The following is a 20,390-nucleotide window of genomic DNA, read 5'->3' on the forward strand; positions in this document are numbered from 1 at the left end:
TAAATAACGATCACCCCGATCCACATTTTTCACAGCCATATCCTATCCATTACCCTATTTAATATCAAATGAATTATAGTTATAGATATCATCTTTAAATAACGAATCATAAACCATTTTTTTTGTTAAAGACGCGTAAAAGAAAAATTGTTAAAAAAAGGCCAAAAAACCAAAAATATTGAAATTCCATATCTCACACAATTTTAGCAGCATTCTCTTTTCTTACCCATCATACCCATTAATTTTTTAAAATTCCATTTGCTTTCCAAGTTAGGTACACAAAATATTGAAAAGTATCAGAAAGGGTAAAAAAGAATCGAAATTACATATATAAATATTCGTCTTCAAAAATCACAAAAACTTTAAAATCTCGAGTATTAAAAATATTTTGAATTTGCTTTTGAGTAAAAATTTAAAGGAGCGGGTCATAATTCTGGCTTCAAAATTCTGGTTTTCAAAATTCTGCTTTTTTCAAGAAAATTCTGTTTTTCAAAATTCTGCTTTTGAAAAACAGAATTTTAAAAAGCAGAATTTAGAAAGCAGAATTTTGAAAAGCAGAATTTTGACCCAGCAGAATTTTGATCCCAACCCAAAATTATAATTTTCCTAAACTATTCATAAAAAAAACGTTTTTTTTTTTAAATATTGTGATTCATTGTGCATATGCTTTAAAGGGTATTGGTCAGTTATTATTCTCCAAAACCTATCCTTTCTAATATTATTAAATGTGATATAAGTTGAGAGGTGAAAAATTAGTTGGTTTCACTTTTACATTTTGGCTGTAAGCTAAATTTATTCATATAAAATAAAATGCACGACTGAGTCGCAAGTACTTGCTCTTATGTTTAAAGTTTCTAAAAATGTAAAAATTTTTATAGCATTCAAAAAACAAAAATTTGTATTTACCTATTTTATTTATTAATTTCATATGAAATGTAAAAATAGTTGTAAAATAACGAGAAAACACCTTTTGAAATGGTTTACATCTTCAAACTGAGTATGCCATTTAATTTCTTGTATAACAAAGAATTTTTGGAATTTTTTTTTTCGAAAATTAACCGTTTTTTTTTTTTAAACTAGTTTTTTAAATTAAAAAATTTCGGAAATAAAAAAAAAATTGGTATTAGGTACATTCTGAAGATTCGACCTATAAAAACTAAATTTCAAAAAAAAAATTATCGACCCGTTTTCAAAAAATTAATTTAAAAAAAAAAAAATTGAAAATTTTTTTAAAAATCCAAAACAAATTTTTTTTTTAAATTTTAAGACATTTTAATATAATTGCTATTCAAACGCTTCTGTGTGAAAATTGAAATCGGCTAAATGGTTTATGAGAAAGTCAGAAATAAAGAAAACGGTTGTATGGCAGGTACCGTTAATTTAGGTCCTCAAAAAACTTCAATTTCCTCTCTAGGGACTCACCAAAAAGTTTGAAGGAAATCGCTTCAGTAGTTTGAGCTGTAGCTCGAGATAGTGACGGACAGAGAGACAGACAGAATTGAGAGACCCACTTTTATAGCATTCTCCGTCATCGTATTGTCATGTCTCATTGTTATCTCGAGTTCGATTTTTTTTTTACGAATCGTAAACTTGCCCTTTTAGTAGAGTAACTAAAGCAAATTATTAGGGAACCCGGCCGAACAGCTCTGATTTTGACGATTTTTTTTTTCAAACGTAGGTAATTAAAAATACATTAAAGTCTATAGATTAAAAATTGCCGGTGTTGCCGTATTGTTTTTTAAAATTAAAATTAAATTTTTTATTAACAAAACCATTTTTTTTGCTTAAATTTCATAAAACAAATTATAGCAAAAGATTCTCTAGGTAATTTAAGGAAAATATATGTATATAAGGCAGTAAAAGGCAATCTTCCATCGTTTAAGCGATAAATGCAATTTTCTAACATTCTGACCTCAAACACAAAAAAAATATTTTAAAAACAACGGCAACACCTACAATATTTTAAAACACATTTTTAAAAAGCCAGAAGCTCATTCTTATCTCTTAAATTTAAATCCACTAAATTTAATCAAGACTTTTTGAAAAAATGGTCCTTAAACTCAGAATTAAAAAAAAAAAAAATGTTATTAGAAAAATTTAAAATGACTTTTTTCAAACTTTTTCTAATAAAATATGAATTTATTTAAAAAAAATTTTTGGCCATAAATATTATCAGTTGAATTTCGAAGCAAAAAAGGTAAAATATATCACACTTTTGAAAAAAAAAAATGAAAAATTACTTCAATTTCATTGGTTTTTTTTTATTAAAACTGAATTTTTGCATTGAAATAATTAATTTTCTCAAAGACTGTGTTAAATAGGAACTTTAAATTTTTGCTATTTAACTTTCAATAGTAAGGGTTATTATCTGAACATAAAATTATTTTTTATTCAGTTGAACTTAAAAAAAAAAATAAGTTACATTTTTTTCAAAACTTTTATTAAAAAAAGTTCTTCGAAAATGAAATACTTTTTAATTTTTTTCATAAATCGTAATACATATTGACATTTCCTTTTATAATTTGAAATCATAATAAATGCGGCCAAAAAAATTTGAAAATAAATGCATTTTATATTACGACCAAGTTTAAAAAACGACATGTTAAATTTTTTTCAATAATTTTTTTTTTCAAAAATCTGAGTTCAATCACCATTCTTTCAAAAGCCGTTCATTCAATTAACTTAATTTTAATTTTACATATATGACTAAGCTTCTAGCTTTTTAAAAATGTATATTTGAATATTGTAGGTGTTGCCGTTGTGTTCAAATATTTTTTTTTGTGTTTGAAGTCAATTAATAAGAAAATTGCATCTATCGCTTGAACTATGGAAGATTGTCCCGCACTCCCATATATTTTTTTCCTTGAATTTTCCAGACAATCTTTTGGCATCAATTAATTTATGAAATTTAAGAAAAATTTTTGAAAAAAATTTGTTTTTGTTCACAAAAATCTTCAATTAAATTTAAAAAATCAAAACGGCAACACCGGCAATTTTTAATCTATAGACTTTAAAGTATTTTTAATTACCGACGTTTGAAAAAAAAAGATCATCAAAATCTAAGCTCTTCGGCCGGGTTCCCTAATATTGCCAATTTTTGAGCTTTAGTTACTCCACTACTTTAGTATCTATATCTCAAGTAAAAAATAAACGATGACACAAACTAATTACTAATAACTCAACTGGATAACACATACGTGTGACTGCTCTGCAGTCCTTAGAAAAGGGATTTGCATTTGAAGCTTTTATTCATTTATGCACAACCTACTTTAAATTGCCCCTTTTTTAACTTGAAAATAAACTGAAATAATATCTGTGATACTTCAGGCTATTGAATAAGTTTTTTTAATCTCTCATACTCAGCAACACTATTATCCATAAAAAAAGGAAAGATTGAAATTATCCTAATTGTTTTCATTCGTTCTAGAAAAAAAAAGAATCCATTTCCTCATCTCTACTTATTCTTTTGTCTTAAAAAAAAATGTTATATTACTCCACCAACGAACAATGGCAACCAATTGACATAGATTTCCTCTCCTTAGTCCTGAATATCTGTCATGAATCCTGCTTCCCCTTAAAATAAAAAAAAAAAAAATGTATATAAAATGGATCAGTGATGACCTAAAGCCACATGGCTAGAACAGATTTTCTTAAAAACATTGTACAGAAAAAAAAAATATCTTTAAAAGTTAGTTTTAGAAAATACAGAGGTTTCCTTTTCTCTGCATGCTGAAATAGACGACGACGGACAATAGACGACGACCGACCGACAACGACGTCTCCTCATACAATTCCTCTTTTAGTGTTCCACTTCATGTTTCATAGAGAAGTAATTAACGTAATGGCTTTTCAAGGAACAAACTTTTGTTCTCATAGTTCTTCACTATGAGAGACAAAAAAAAAACCAAGGCAGCAGCATTGGACGACGACCGACGCATGATGACCAGAACGGGGAGTCACGCAAGGGGGCAAGAAGAACCCTCTCAGTTATATTCATCCTTAATGGGTCACAAGGAAATTGCTTCTCTTGCTGGCATTCACATCCATAATCTAGGAATCTCGGACAGCAGCATAGCATTGCCCAGAAAACAACTTTAAAGTAATGACCATCATCAGGTAATGGAGACTCTTCATTCATGAAGTGGCCCAAGAACAGACAATTCTAACAAAAAAAAAAAAAAAAGAAATACCAGACACACAAGTCTCTGATTCCTCAAGATATTTGGTTCGTTGGGAGCACAAGAGTCCTCACCTGATCTCAAGCAAAAGAAAACGAATAAAATCAAATTCACATTAAATAAAAGAGTGTTAATTTTTTAATCCAATATTGAGAAGAAGAAGTTTTCCTTGGATTTTCTTTGGGAAAAAGTTTCGAGGTTAATTGTAGAGATTCTATATACACTACCTAAAGGAATCCACCTGGTCCTTTTACACCTACCTACCGTAAATAGAAGAGAGTGACTTCTATACAAGCTGGAACTGATTTCTGGGTCAAAGTGAGGTGAAAACTGTAAGAAATTAGTGTAGTTAGGTACCTTTTTGTATTTTTCTTGTTCAAGAAAAGAACTTTATTTGGATGAACTTAAGTGGGTATAGGTTAATGGGTTGTGTTGTGGAAAAGAAAAAAAAAAATAAGTTAAGATGTCAAGAAGTTTTGTGTGTTTTCTTCTTCTTAATTTTGTGTGTCAAGATATTTTGGAAAGTTTCAATGTTCCACAAATTAAACAACTTGGAAGCACATGGATTATATTAAGAGAGTTATAACATTTTCAAAAAGAGTTACGTTAATTAATTTTTTGATTGGGAAATAGTTACGTTTTCTAAGAAATAGCTTCAATGTCTTCAACTATGATTAATTGGATGGACTCAGATTGACGTATATTCAACATATTTGAATACCATGTCTTTTATCTAACAATTATCTGGTATCTATCAACTAATTTAGTCATTTTAAATGACTTTTATATGCTGATGATCTGTTCTTTTAAAACAAGCTTTGGCAAAAGTAATTCCAATTTCCATTTGTGACAATGGTACTAAGGCCAATTTGTAAGATATGCTAATACAAATATAGACCAATTGTTAAGTCAAATAAGGTTTAAAAGAGGATAAGACCTCGGAATGGGTAATTTTGCTAAAAATATTGGTTTTGTATAACTTACCTCAAAGGTCTAGAAATTCTAATTTTCCAGGTAAACCCAGCTTAGCTGCAGATTTTAATCCACATCCGATTTATTAAACTTCTTTCAACACTTGATGTTAATTATTTTCTTCGCTGCATAGACATCGGGTCCGTGAGGCAATGGTTATTCCGATGGAATGTTACACAAGACATAATTTTCATGGGGTACTGTCTCTTGCGAGAAACTGAAAAGTCTACAAAAGTGTTGCATTGCACAGTGGTAAATACTCTTCATTCTTGCAAACTAATTATAGGAAATGTTGAGAGTTTTAAATCACTTAACTTTGGTTCTTCATTTCAGGTTACTTATGCATTTTTACATATTACACAGGTCGACAAAAATAAAAATTTTTTTTGTGCTTGGGTTTAATTTGCACTTTTTGGGTTCATGTTAAACCAAAACAATAAATAATCACCCTTTCCCCTCCTAAGATTTGCTTTTATAGTATTGGGAGCAAAAATACAATTTTCATACCCTGTGAGCTAAACTCAAGTCTTATGAGCTATAGTGCGAGAACCGTGCATTGTACAAAAAAACTGTTAAATTATAAAATGTAGATAATTTAAAGGTCCACATTTTTGTCAAAGCACTTTATTCGACTTAAATTATAAGAAAAAAGTTATGATGAATACAAGGGTTTTTTGCTCCGAAAACCCCTATTTTGTTGAGTTCAAACTGTAATATTTTTGTATCTAACTTCAACTTTTATACTTTTTTGAAAACGGCAATACTGGGACAAGTTTTAAAAATAATAAACCAGAGTCACACAATACAAATATCTGTCGTCTTGTTGCTCTGAAATAAAAGTAAGAAATTGAGTGTTTTATGAAACTCGGAACAAATTGCAAACAAATTAATTTAACTTTTTAATAAATAAAGAATTTCAATATAAACTAGTTTGGCTACAGTTTGGATGCAGTTATTTGTGTAAGCAGTTATTTTTGTATAGTAAAAATACCATCAGAATGAATTACTTTAACCATAAATATTGAAAATATAAGGTATTCAATGATGCTTCAAGCTCCCATTTGATAAAAATTTGAACAAAACGAAAATTTCGATTTAATTTTTCTTTTTTTTTCTTAAATTTCCCTTTTTATTATTTTTCTGAATATGAATATGAAAACAGCATTAAATGAAGAAGACAAAAATCAGCCAAATCGGTTAAGACATTCTCGAGTTTTTTGAAGTGACTATAAACATTTCTCATAGTTTACTAAAAATAGTCAGAAAAAATGTTTTGTAAAATTTTTATTTATCAAAAGTGAGTTTTTTTTAAAGAATGAATCAACTAAAGAAAGGACCATTATTGGCTTTAATACTTGAACTGCATATTATTATACTACATTACTTAAATTATTTTGTATTTATTCTATCTATTTTGTTACATAAAAGTTTGAATATTTATTATTAAACTAACATGTAAAATAATGAATGAAATCAAGTTTGCTGTTCAGCTCTTTTGTTTTTTTTTTTTTTTATCGACGGAAAATTTTCTCAATTTACTTAAAAATACATTTTGAATTAAAAATGGATGAAATTGTAATTTCTTTTTATCTATTAAAATGATTTGCAGGTTCTGACCAATTCTTAAAGTGCTGTATCTATTTTTATCAAAATAAACACAGCATTTTTGCAGATTTTCCTAAACAGTCATTTTCACCAATCAATATCCTTTTTTTTACCAAATAAAAGAAAAAAAAAGCACCTTAATATAAAAGCAATAATGACCATCAAACAATTTCAGTGAAAGAGAATTCGATTATGGATTCAAATGACGTAATTGTAATTAAAATTATTTCCTCTCATCTGATTTTCTAATCAACTAATCGTGTATATATGTATGTATTTTTGGTCGTGGTAATTATTGATTAATTAAAGATTAACATCCAATCAATCAACTCCTATTTGCCATGGTGCTTAAAATCTACGTATAGAGTTGGGTTATAATATGTTTGTATTCTGAAATCCTTCCTTGTGCATGGTTAACAACACAACATTTAGCCCAAATGGTTCCCCCAAATTAACTATATATTTGTATTCTCGTGTGGCACCACCGCCAAATCGATTGGCTTTGAGGTTAGAATTAATTATTTAGCAATGGTCGCAGATGGTGAAATGTCTAAATACAAATTGAAATTGCTAATTGATATAGATGGAAATTTGTTTAGGTTTCTTTTTGTAAAATTAATTATTAAAGTATTAATTGAAGTTGATGATAATTATACTATACAAATTACTAACTACTAAACTTTGAATAGATAATCCGTTAAAAGAATTTGTTGGTTAAAATTGTTTAATAAATGACTTAAATTGCTTTTGTTGACAACATCAAACCGATGATCTCTTTATATCTTATTGAAGATTTTAACGCCCAAGTAAATAAAATGCACGACTGGATCGCAAGAACTTGCTCTCATTGTTAAAGTTGCTGACATTTTTAGAACTTTTAATATAGAAATTTAGAAACAAAATAAAATTTGTTTTTTTCTTAAATTAAATTAAATCTGAAATCAAATTGCCCTTCAAAACAAGTTTGCAGTTTCGATTGATATATTAAGATGCATTTTTAGAAAAAAAAATTTCAAAATCGTTGAGCCGTTTTTTAAAAAAAACTAATTTTGTATACCTAAATAATTTTTTGAAAAAAGATTTGAAAATAAAATTGGTATGCCATTTTGTAGAAATCACTAATCAACATCTAAAAACAAAATTTAAAAAAAAATTCAATGTCCCATTTTCGAAAATTTGATTTTTCAAAAAAATAAAATTTTCAAAATTTTTTTTAAAAACCCAAAAATATTTTTTTTGGAAATTTTATTTTTGGTTTATATTTAAATTTTATAAATATTTCTTCACCAAAAGTTTAGTTGAAATCGAATTAGCCGTTTCGGAGAATATCGGATTTAAAAAAAAAACGGTTCTATGGCAGGTACCGTTAATAATGATTTTCAAACAAATTTTTTTTCGTTAGAAGATAGACCTTAGCTTACAACTATTATTTGAATTTTTTAAACAAAATCGTTGGAGCCGTTTTCGAGATACACATTTGGAAGAATAATGCTAAGCTTTGAAAATAAAAGTTTCATCTCAGAAAGAAGTTTTAAAATTGTTAAAAAACTGTTTAATTTGAAGCTTATTTATGAGTTTCATGCTTCCCCATTATCAAATGTGGTTGTCATCAAACATTTAGAAGAATTTCTCTTTCCCTCTCTTGAAGAATCCTTGGATCAATTAAGCTACAAAAATTGATGTTCCTACGACCTATTTACTATTTAAGAAGCCCTTTCATTTTATTATATATCTCAACATTAATTTTGGGATTTGACCCTTGACATTACTGCTTTATTGAAAATTACCTTTAATTTAGAGAACTTGTCTCCAACTTCCTAGATACGTGTCAATTCCAAGGACAAGAAACATTTCCGCCATCATCGTCCTCACGTAGCACAACATTGAAACATAACACGGAATCACATACATATATCCAGACCCTACTTATTCTCTGTGCACAACACAACAACCTGGCCACAAAGTGAGGCAGCAACTCATACTGACTTAACTTTACTTTCTCTCCCATAAAGTCCTTGAGATGAAATGAGGTATAATCTCTAGTGCCACACAGTCACTCCTTTATAATGTTTGTGTGTGTTGTGAATTTTTGCTTCACACACATGTATGTGTGCCAAATTAATGATCTCCTCTAACCGAAAAGTTTACTTTTGTTCTACCACTTGTACAAACTCCGCAGGTAATAATATTAAACGCGCTCCGTACAGGTGCTACACCCAATAATTAGGTCCCCGACACAGTGTCAACCATCAAACAAACGTAATATTGTGGCTCTGGAACAAGAGACTATACCTACACAAAATGAGGAAGAATATGGTCGGATTTTATATTATACAAGTTGCAAAGGGAAGGAGAAGCACTTGGGTGGATAAAATAACCTCCCCGAAGGAGGATTTGGATGTTGTGTTGTCATAAGACATTGCCAGAAGCTGGAACCAGAGTATAGCAAGCACAGTAGAGTGTAGCAGCCGGTGTCAACTCTTTGACTATTTGTTGTGTTTTCTTGGATGGATGAATGAATGGGTACTCTTCTCCTTCGTTTAGCACAAAGAAAAGGAAATTGCCGTATGCTACTTCTCTACAACGAAAGGAGAGTGAAAGCTAAAAGGACTAAAGCATCAGTAGCTTGAGGTTGTCTTTTTACGAAAATGATGTTTCTTGAATCTTTCTTATATGTTCGAGTATGTTGATGTTGATGTTGATGATGGTATGCTATTCTGCTTGTATATTATTAAATTTGTGTTGACCTATTTCTCTATATAGCCTCCATAGAAGGAAGTACAGTTTGTTAATCCTTTATTGTGTGGTGATGTTGTGTTTTTTTTTTTTTTTGTTCGTAGAAGCAGAAGACACATTTATACCAACACATGGACCATATATACATTTGAGAGATATTTTAAGGGAAAACATTTATTAAATTAAATGGTTGTTTAACATTTATAAGGATAAAATGAAATATTTAATATAATGGGGGGAAAAGGTATACTGAAACTATTTCTTTCTGACGTCTTTAAGCTTTAACGACCAATATTATTGAGTAAATTCAAGACTAGTTCAGTAGAAGTTTGAAATTTTAAAATGTCCACAAATTGTATCATTTTTCAAATTATATTAAGAGTTTTTTAGATGTCAAAACTGTTTAAAACGATGTTGGGGAAATTTTTAATTTCCTACCTGCCTAGTTTTGTATTTGAAATATAAGTCTTGAAATTGTATATTAATAAATTTCAATAAAAAAGGTATCGCAATTTTAATAAATTCAAAAATTAACCACATTTTATAAACCCAGGCTCAACTATTTAAAAATTTGAATAATAAAATTAGGGTTTTTTTTTTGGTATAAAAATCATGAACTAAAAACATTAAAATATATATTTAAACTGTTTAAAATATCAAAAAAAAAAAAAAAAAAATTAGTTTTTCAATTCGCCGCTAAAATTCTGAAAAGATCACTGGGACGTATTATTGCATTGTATCTAGATTTCAAATATGAAATATAGTGCTGTGTTATTTTTTTTAAATCTAAAGACCTCAGTATTAAAAAAAAGACCAGTTTTATTCGAAAAGAGTTTGTTAAATGTGTTGTTATTCAATTGGGAATGCTTGTTTATTGGAATTTTGTGTAGATTAAGCAGACGTTTGATTACACTGGTATGCAAGGAAATCCTCCTTTCAATAAAACTATAGATACTTTTCTAAAGGATTTTTGTATGGTGATTCCGAATCCAAAGTCAGAATTGACCTATCACATCACGTTTTTTTGATATTCCCGTTAAAAAATCTCAAAAACCCATTTTTTTTGCTGTTTTCGAAGAAATATTTTGGCATAATTTAATCTTTTTCAATTAGGTAAAATTGTTACGGTTTATGAAAGAACTTATTTTTTTTCTTTCAAATTCAGTTTCAATCTTCTCAATATCTCTTTTCTTCTCTGAGATATCTTAATTTAAGTAAGTTTAGTAGGTTTGGCATATTTTACCATAAAGAAACTGATCTCTAAAAATTAATATATCTTTCTCCCAAGAACAAAAGTATTTTTTTTTAATGGACTTTAGTGTGCTGATTTTCAATCCAAATTCAAAAATTTTCGGTCAGCTCTGGTTTTTTATATATAGCAGATTTTTTTGAGATTTTCTAAAAAAAAACTTGAAACTTGAATTTTTTTGACTTCGGATTCTAACTCAACACATCAATAACTATAATGGCGTTTTCGATTGGCAGTCCGGAAGCGTCCGGAATCATTCTGAAAGCGTTTTATTCGTACAAAACTGACAGTTTTGTGTGAATAAAATTTTTTCAGAATGATTCCGGACGCTTCCGGACTGCCAATCGAAAACGCCATAAGAAAAGTTTACTTTTGTTTCTAAGAGAAACAAATCTGAAGCTTTACAAGGCAGTTTTTCGAATGGTATATTACAAATAAGATATTTCTAAATAGAAAAATTGTTGACAAAATTACAAAACACTTAAAAATTTTGTTTAATGTATTTTTTTATGGTTTTCCTTACATATTTGACTTTTTAAATATAATGGGCGTTGATATTTTACATTTTCCTTAATTAAGGTGTTTGTTCATGTAGGATTTTCTAAAAAGTCAATCATTATTTTAAAATATGAGTAAACATTAATGTAAAAGGATATTATGAGAAATAAGTCCTCCAAATTTGAGCTCAATGCGACAGATAGTTTTAATTTTATACAAGTTCAAATTAATCTAAAAGGGTGATTTTTTAGAAACTTCCCACATTTTTCAAAAATCATTTTTTAAAAAATGGTACCTACCTGATGGAATTTTTCTGAAACCAGATTTAGATTCAGGAAAATCTAATCTTTCATAATGTCAAAAAATTATTTGAAGGAGAAAAAAAAAGTTAAATTTTGCAGACCATTGTTATTTCCAGACTAGCTCAGCTATTTGCATTACGTTTTTCCAATAGTCTATTAAAGATCTAATCCATTCTCTGTGGTAAAAACAAAAATGCAGAACCAAACCAAAAAAAGGAACTTGGCTGCATTTTTATTCTACGAATTGGTTTTTAATTCCTGAAGCTTCTATATTTATTTGAAATTGTGTTTTGGCCATAAAGTACGAGTCACATTATTCATCCATAAAAAAATTTAAGTATTTGACCGTTCGGGCATGAATTCCATAAAAGACGTCTTTAGGTTTTTTTTAAGAGAATAATTTAAGAAAATAGTCCAACATTTTATACTGAGTGGTAGAATGATAACAAGCTAGCACAAAACTTCAATTAAACCATGTTTAAAAAGCATGCCCTAAAGAATGAAGGCGCTTGTTGAAGTAAAAAGTGGAACATTTAAAATTACCAAAAAAAGATGGTTTCTATTTTTATATGTTATTTTTTATGAAATTTTTATGTAATTTTCTTCATTCTGAAAAAAATGTTTACCCCACTGTGTTCGTAAATAGAAATTTGTAATGATATCCCTAATATCAAGGTTTTCAAAAAACATATTAATGTGTCACTAATCTGAAAAGAAAGTTTAATTTTGTGGCCAACTTTGTTATTCGTATTTCTGAGAAATAATCACGTTTGTTTGAAAGAGTGCTCTGTAAGAAAATATTCAAAATCCGCAAACGTTTGTGTGAACGAAAAAAACTGTATCAAGTCAGAATTTTAACAAGTTCAATTTAATTAGGACTTAGTCATCATCTTGAACTATTAATTTTCGAAGTTATAAAGAGATTTTGTTTTTTTTTTTTAAGAAATATTCATTTAAAAGTTTTTTTTTACATACATTTTTGAGCGGAGGAAGCAAAATACATTTACAAAGTCGGGATTTTTCGAAATTACACAAAAACTGCATTAAATCGAAAACCGTGAGGATTTGGGATGAACAAGTTACCAAATTCTGAGAGCGATTAAGTTGTCCTATCAGCATATGGGACACCCTGTATAATTGACCATTAAGAGCAATACGTGAGACCCACTCATGAATTTATTAAGGTACTACTCATTTCTGTTGCGAGAAAAATTTTTGTTTATTATAAATATTATAAGACTTGAGACAAACTTTTAGTTTGTTTGTTGGTATGGGTAAATTAATTCGACATACTCCTGCTCAAAATGTATGTATATAGAGTTGAGTTTATCAAACATTTCCCTTCGGCACGCAATCATCGTCCTAAGTGTAGGCATATGCATATGCAACTGACCAATTTTTTTTTAAACGCGTAACCCACTTATTTAACGGTAATCAATACTGAATATTATTTTTTGGTTCATCATTACACAAAAAAAAGAATTTTTTTTTGCAAATCTCAATCGTGTCATTGTTGAGAAAAATATAGTTTTGTCACACAATTAAGAAAAAGCACTACACATAATCTTTAATCTCCCATAACAATAAACCAATTTCCAATACCAATTTGATTTCATATTATACACATATTGAAGAGAATCAACTTTAAAACAAAAAAAAAATTATTGCTATGATTACTACTTATTTTTATTCAAATTGCTTCGAAAACACAGATTGTGTTTTAAAATTCAGAATTTCTAACCACAACAACCTATTGAAAATCCCGCAATCTATTTTTGTACAATAATTTCATATTCCATGGCGGATTATCCCAAATCAAAAACACACACCAGCATTCACAATTTCAACTCGCTTCTATTTTCCATTAACACTCATTACTCTATAATCCTCAAACGAACCAAAAAAAAAATATATAAAATTACCTTCCACCTATCTCCTACCTGCTTACAATTCCGTTGGCATCACATCGCATCGGTTGGGTTAGAAAAAAGCCTCTTTTAAAAGCAATTTCCAATCTAATGAATATATTTACTTTTAAATATGAATTCAACCAACCATCGACCCAAACAACGAAAAAAAAAAAAAAAGTAAATATCAACCAATTTGTGTTGGATGAAAACTAATTTATTTATCATAATATTTTTATGGACACAAAATATAAAATATACAAAAATACAAAAAAAAAAATATAAAAAGAATGAAAGTTCTTCCTTTAGCCTAAATTAAGGTCACACAAACTATAAATTTATGGAAAGGACCCCCCCCTCAGCCGCAACCCAAGCACTCTCTGTGGTTTGTTTTGCTTCTTCGGTTTTGTATAGAAGACATAAGGATAATTCAAAACAAATAAAGTATCATATTGGAGCCCGCCCCTATCATAATCATAATCATCATCATCATCATCAACACCATCAGTATACAGGACGAGTATGAGGGCATTTTGAAAATCTTTTCAAGGATCAACTTCCAATAATGTAATTTGCAATTTTTTACAATATTCAGGAGATGTTTGTGTTTTGAAGTTATATGGTTGGGGGTTGTTTTTATTTTTTCTTTGTTGTTGCTTTTATTCGCTTTGGGAATATTGAGATTGCATAATTTGGGAATATTACACGCATAATTTTATGAGGAATAGAAAAAGACAATTGGCTATGAGTTTATCAAATTACCATTAATGCATGAGTGTGTTGTTTATGTTTATTTTAATGAGTGCCTCTTTGAAATTAATCCCATTATAAAATCTATTTATTTTTTTTTATTATTGAAGTGAAAACTTCTTTAGTATCGTAGTGATTTGAAACAAGATGAAACGAAAACGCGACACGACTTCAACTTGTTATAACTTTTTTTGTTTTAATAGATAGATGAATGAAATTTGTACTGTAGATAGGTAATTAAATAAATTATAATTGTACGAAATTTCAATAAATGTCATATTCAAAATTCGGAGATAACGGTAAAAAGATGTTCTTTTTCAACACACGTTATATCTTTTGATCTAGTGCACATACAAATTTGATTTAACTTTAATATGCATGCTGATAACATAACCTTTTATTTGATATATCACACATAACGTTACGTGCTCTACAAGTTACACAATCTTAAATTGAAAAAAATTTAAAAATACCTCAAAACACCTGTGGAGATCTGTTGGCGATGACCAGCTACCAGTGTAGGAAGTACCGTAATCTCAGTCTGGAAATTCGACATGGTTGACTTTAAAAAATTCTAATTTCTCTTGAAGACATCTTTGAAATAAGATTCATCCATCATTATACAAGGTGAAAAAATAAGCTTTTTCATGATATAAAATTTTTTATAGGTTGTCAAACAAAAAAATTGATTTAATAGCATGAGAACATAAAAATAAATTTTTTTTTGCTTTTTTTTATGAAATTTCATCGAGTTCAAAAAATTCTAGCTCTTTTTGTAGATGTCTCATAGACCTCATCGATATATATATTTTGAGCTAAGACAAAAAGATTTCAGCTTTGTCATATAAAAAACATGGATTTGAACTTGATAGAATAAAAATAGGTAGATTTTTTTTATTTTTTTTCAAGAAAAATGATTTTTTTAAGGTTTCACTTCTACCACGTGTGAATTGCACACATAATTTTTTTTTTGTAGGTTTTTATAAAATTTAAAAAAGTTTTATAATACAGTCAAATAAGGAGAAAAAAGGGGTAAATCTCGGAATGAATGTTAATAGAATTTTTTTTTGCTCAATATCTTCCTTTTGCCATTCTATAACATATCTCAAAAGTCTAGAAAAATCTCATGTCCGCTTGTCGCGATTTCAAGGTCAAATCGCGAAATGGAGATTTTCAAAATTAGCAAAAATAGGCTATGGTATTATATACACATATGGATACATGTTTGCGAGGTATTTTTTAATGCTGATGCCAAAAAATCTAAAATCAAGACAATCTGACGTCTCTGAAAAAAGCTATACCAGTTTTTCATTTGCAAACTTACTACCGAAAAACCCTTAAAAGTTATGGTAGAGGAACCAAATTTTGCATGTAGGTTTTCATATCCATTATTATTAGGAATCAAAAATATGCAATGAAAAAAACATTCATATCTATGAAAAATTGGTATTTTTTTTTTAAAAGGGAAATTTTGGGATATGCACTAAAAAACATCCTGGTACAATCTTGGAATTAGTGCTAATAGGCTAATTTTTTTGTTTCTATCTTTGTTTGGATATTCTATATCTTATGTCAAAAATCTAAAAAAATTTCATGTCCGCAAGTCCTAATTTTCCTGGTTTGAAGATAAGGTGCAGATTTTAAAAAATTGAAAAACAACACTTCAGATATTTGTGTCAGATCAACATGAATAAGGTGCATTACTTTTCAGGGATGGTCAGGTTGACTTATTGTGGGTTTTTTTAGGAATAAGTGTTAAAAAATACCCTTAAATCATGTCGCTTATGTTGGTATACATATACAAATTTAAACTTTTCTTGCTAATTTTTTTAAGTCTGCACCTAACTTAGTTTAACCTTCAAAATACAAGAAAATGATTATATCTTTCTTTTTGATAAATCATTAAAAAGTTATAAAACTCCAAATTCAAAAACACAATATTTCCCATGTAAATCATATGGGAAATAGAAATTTGCGATGCGGCGGTACTTAATGTTAATATTAAGGGCTGAAACTTTTACAGTATTTTTTTTCGTCATTTCTAACAATATTTTCGGTAATGCTTTGAACAAAATAAAATTTTTTTTTTGAAACAGTCTTTTTATGAATCGGTCTAATGTACACCCCTTAAAATAAGTTTTTTATATTCAAAACTTTTATATTCAAATTTTTAACTATTTTAAATAATTTTAAATATATAAATAAAAATATATGACATATATGCAAAATTATCGTACCAATAAATACAAACAAAACCAAAGTTTGAATTTCCTTACCAACTTCTACAGTTTCTACAAAAATGTGATTGTATATAATTTTTTTTTAAGCAAAACAAGTTAATTTATTCTAAAGTTACTTAAACTTACAAAAATAAAAAAAATAAAATGCACGACTGGGTCGCACGTACTTGCTCTTGTAGTTCAAAGCATCTTTATCTTAAATATTTATTGGAAATTTAAGATTTTGTGAAAAAAAAAATAAAAACAAAAAAAAAAAATCGAAAGTTAAAAAAATTCAATTTTTTAAAAATTTTTTGAAAAACTTTTTTTTTAAATTTTTTTTTACATTTTACACTTCAATACCTATGATGTCTGTAAATTTTGAAAAAATTGACTTATGCTTTGATGAAATATATGAACTTAAAAAACATGTCAATTTTTGAAAAACGGCAACGCCATATTTCCGCTCTTGGCATTTTTTGAGAAAAACTAAAAACGCAGTTTTGTTGGAATCAATAAGAGTACTGCGCACACCAAATTTAAATGAAATCGTTAGAGCCGTTTTCGAGAAATTTGAAATACCTCGAAAACGTTATATGGGAGATATGCGTTAAATTGGAGATATTAAAAAAATAAAAAAAACGGACCTAGGGAATTACGTAAAAATCATCTGTACCAAGTTTCAAGCAAATCCATCCACCCGTTTAGGCCCTAGCTCGATGTACAGATGGACGCACAGACGCACAGACGCACAGACCGACGGACGGCATGACGAAAACCACTTTTTTGATCTTCTCCATCATCGTAATGTTGGTTTTGATTAAAACCTCGATTTTTTTTTTCTACACGAAACCAATACTTGCCCTATAGAGCAAGTAAAAATAAATGTCAATATTCATTTGTACCAAAAAATAAAAATAATATTAAAAAGAAAATATTTCCTTAAACAACATTAGTGTACGATGCACGAAGCAAGCAAACGAACAAAATTACGTACTAAGAAAATATAAGTCTAAATAAAAGTAAGCAAAACTTTTTCCCCATAACTAGTGAGTGCATCGTCGACGATAAAAAAAACCTTGAAGAGAGCTATCCGTCTTATTTCCCTGAACAACCACTTGACTTTAAATTATCGAAAAGTTTTTATCGTCCTTTGACATAAGTTTTACTATGAACAGAAAAAATTGAGATTGCAAAAAATGACGCACGTTGCAACATCATTCTCTCATCCTTGAGAGTGGATAATGATATGGCAACTTGAGAGTCCTATGCGACGGATGGTATAATTTGAAAGCAACTTTTGCATATTTTTTCTGTTGCTTGTAGTTTTTTTATTTCTAAGAAAAAGTTAATTTTTTTGTTTTTACTTACAATAACTTTTTAATAATTTGTATCTTAAAGTCTTCCTGGAAGCACGAAATGAAAATGGGAGGAAAAGCATCCTTTATTCATTGCTATAAGGTACCATTTGAAAAATTCCTTAGAAGCCAATTGCCACTCAAAGTCAATTTTTATATTTTCAGGAGAAACATTTCAATACTTTCAATGGTTATTCGCCAAAATAGAAAATTGTAGAAAAATTAAGATTTTCCAAACATCAATACCCGTAAAGATACCACAACTTTTTTCAAATATTTCATAATGTGGACCATTGTTAGACCTAAAACTTTTAAATAAGCACAAAAATGTCCAAATTAACATCTTTAAAATAGAGACTATTTTAAAACCTTAATCCTTCTAAAAAAAACTCCTATAATACATCTATAGCCATTCTTCACTATCCCTATATGAAAAGTTTTGTTGAATTCAATGCCTTTTAGCGCCGAATAACTTTTCGCTAAAGGAATTCCCATTAGCTTTTAGATGATTTTCTAATTTAGTCCCTTTTGTGTATCATTTCCATATGTGTAAGTGCTTTTCTGTATTTGTGTGAATATATGTATATTTTTGTATAGGAGAGCAAAATGTATGGAAAAGATACCCCATGGTTTTGTTTTCAAAAATTTCCTGGTAATGGTTTTGGAATGGTATATAGGGTTAGGGAATGATATTTGCTGCAATGCATTTTCCAATTCAATGCAAGCTGAATTTTTGTCGTCGGTCGGTTAGTCGGTGACGGTATTTTGGTCCTTGTCGTATATAGTATTCTTTGCATCTCTAAATGTTGAACAATTTGCAAAACTATTTGTAGAGGAATCGCAGCATGGAATGAAATGGATTTAAATTGCGTGGTTTTTCCGGTTAAATGGATGTGTGTGATGGTTGTGTTGTGTGGTTGGATAAGGTTGAATGCTTTTTGTCTTGAAGAAAATTTGATAGTTTTAAATTGGCCAAATTTTGTATGTGGGGTTTTTAAACTAAAAAAAAGAGATTGTCTATAAAGCCGGTTTACGGACGATGATTTTACGTGATAACGTTGTAAGAACACAGGTTGTGTGCTTTTGTTTGAAATGAGTCAATTGAGCGTTTATTTATTTCAAACAATCATAATTTACAAGAAAAAGCTAAAAAAAATTAACTTTTTTCTTTTCTCATTATATTAATTTTTTTATTTTAAAAGTTTACAAAAAAAATTATATCACTAAAAAGCCAAATATTTTTTCTAAATAATAAAACCATTTTTAGATTTTTACAATGCACAAAAAGTATTAAAATAATTTATTAAAAACAATCATTTCTTATGAAAAAAGTGAAAAAATCATTTCCATCACCCAAAAATTCATTTTTTTGGTAAAACAACCTATAATGAATTTTATACCACCTGAAAGCTTATTGTTTTAGCTCAAAATATATATATCGATCATGTCAATTAGGCATCTACAAAAAGAGCTAGAATTTTTTGAACTCGATCAATTTTCATCAAAAAAAGCAAAAAAAAAAAACATATAATTTTATGTTCTCACGCTATTGAATCAATTTTTTTAGATCATGTAAAAGCTTGTAAATTCACCTTTCATATGACGTTTCAATATTATTTCTGCGATGCCTGGAAAAAAAGTTAGAATTTTTTATAGCCAACCATGTCGAAATTGCAAAACTCAGATTACGTTACTTCCCACACTGGTGGCTCTTCATGATCAACACAGATCTATACAGGTGTTTTGAGGTATTTCGCAAGCTTTTTAATTTAACATTGTGTAGCTTGTAGTGAATGTAGGTACAGTTATGTGTGATATACCAAATGAAAGGTAATTTATTATCAGAATGCTCAATAAAGTTTGTATTTGCTCTAGATCAAAAGATATAACCTGTTGAAAAATTGAACTTTATTTTACCGTTATCTCAAAATTGTGACAACAAAATTGATTAAAATTCACAGATATACCTAGTCCTATTTATCTATTTTTACTATAAATTTCATTCATTTATCTGTTGAAGAAAAAAAGATAAAAATAAAAAACGGTCAAAAACGGTTAAAAAACTTGGGACAAAAAAACTTGTTTTTCCCGTTATTCGGTCAAAAATCATTTTAAAATACCAATTTTTTGCACATCGCATATATGTCATATACAGTCATAGACAATATGTTCTATAAGTTTGAATGCTACAAAAGATTAAAAAACTCACCCAACTACCTATAATCACTACTTTGTCAAAGGTCTACCTCATGTTTTAGTTTTAGAAAACTATTAATAGATTGGTTTTGAAATTTTGTAGAATTTTTTCAAATACCATTGTCAGTCTTGCAATAAATTTATCTATTGGTTAAAAAAATTCAACTCTTTACATTTACATTGTCACGTTTAGAAAATAGCCAATTTTTTGAAATTTTGTTTTACCCCTACTTACTCTTTTAAAAGATGGAAATTTTTAAAATCCTTTAAATGTATTAACTTTAGGTTATTATCATTCAAATAAGCTATTGAAGATTTTTGTATCTCTAATAGTTAATTTTTAATTTTTAATTGTTATTTTTGCTGCACTACGAAAGTCCGAGAGTGGAACGGTAGAAAATGGCGTCACTTTTTTGTGGT

This window comes from Episyrphus balteatus, chromosome 4 (assembly GCF_945859705.1).
Source record: "Episyrphus balteatus chromosome 4, idEpiBalt1.1, whole genome shotgun sequence".
NCBI lineage: Eukaryota > Metazoa > Arthropoda > Insecta > Diptera > Syrphidae > Episyrphus > Episyrphus balteatus.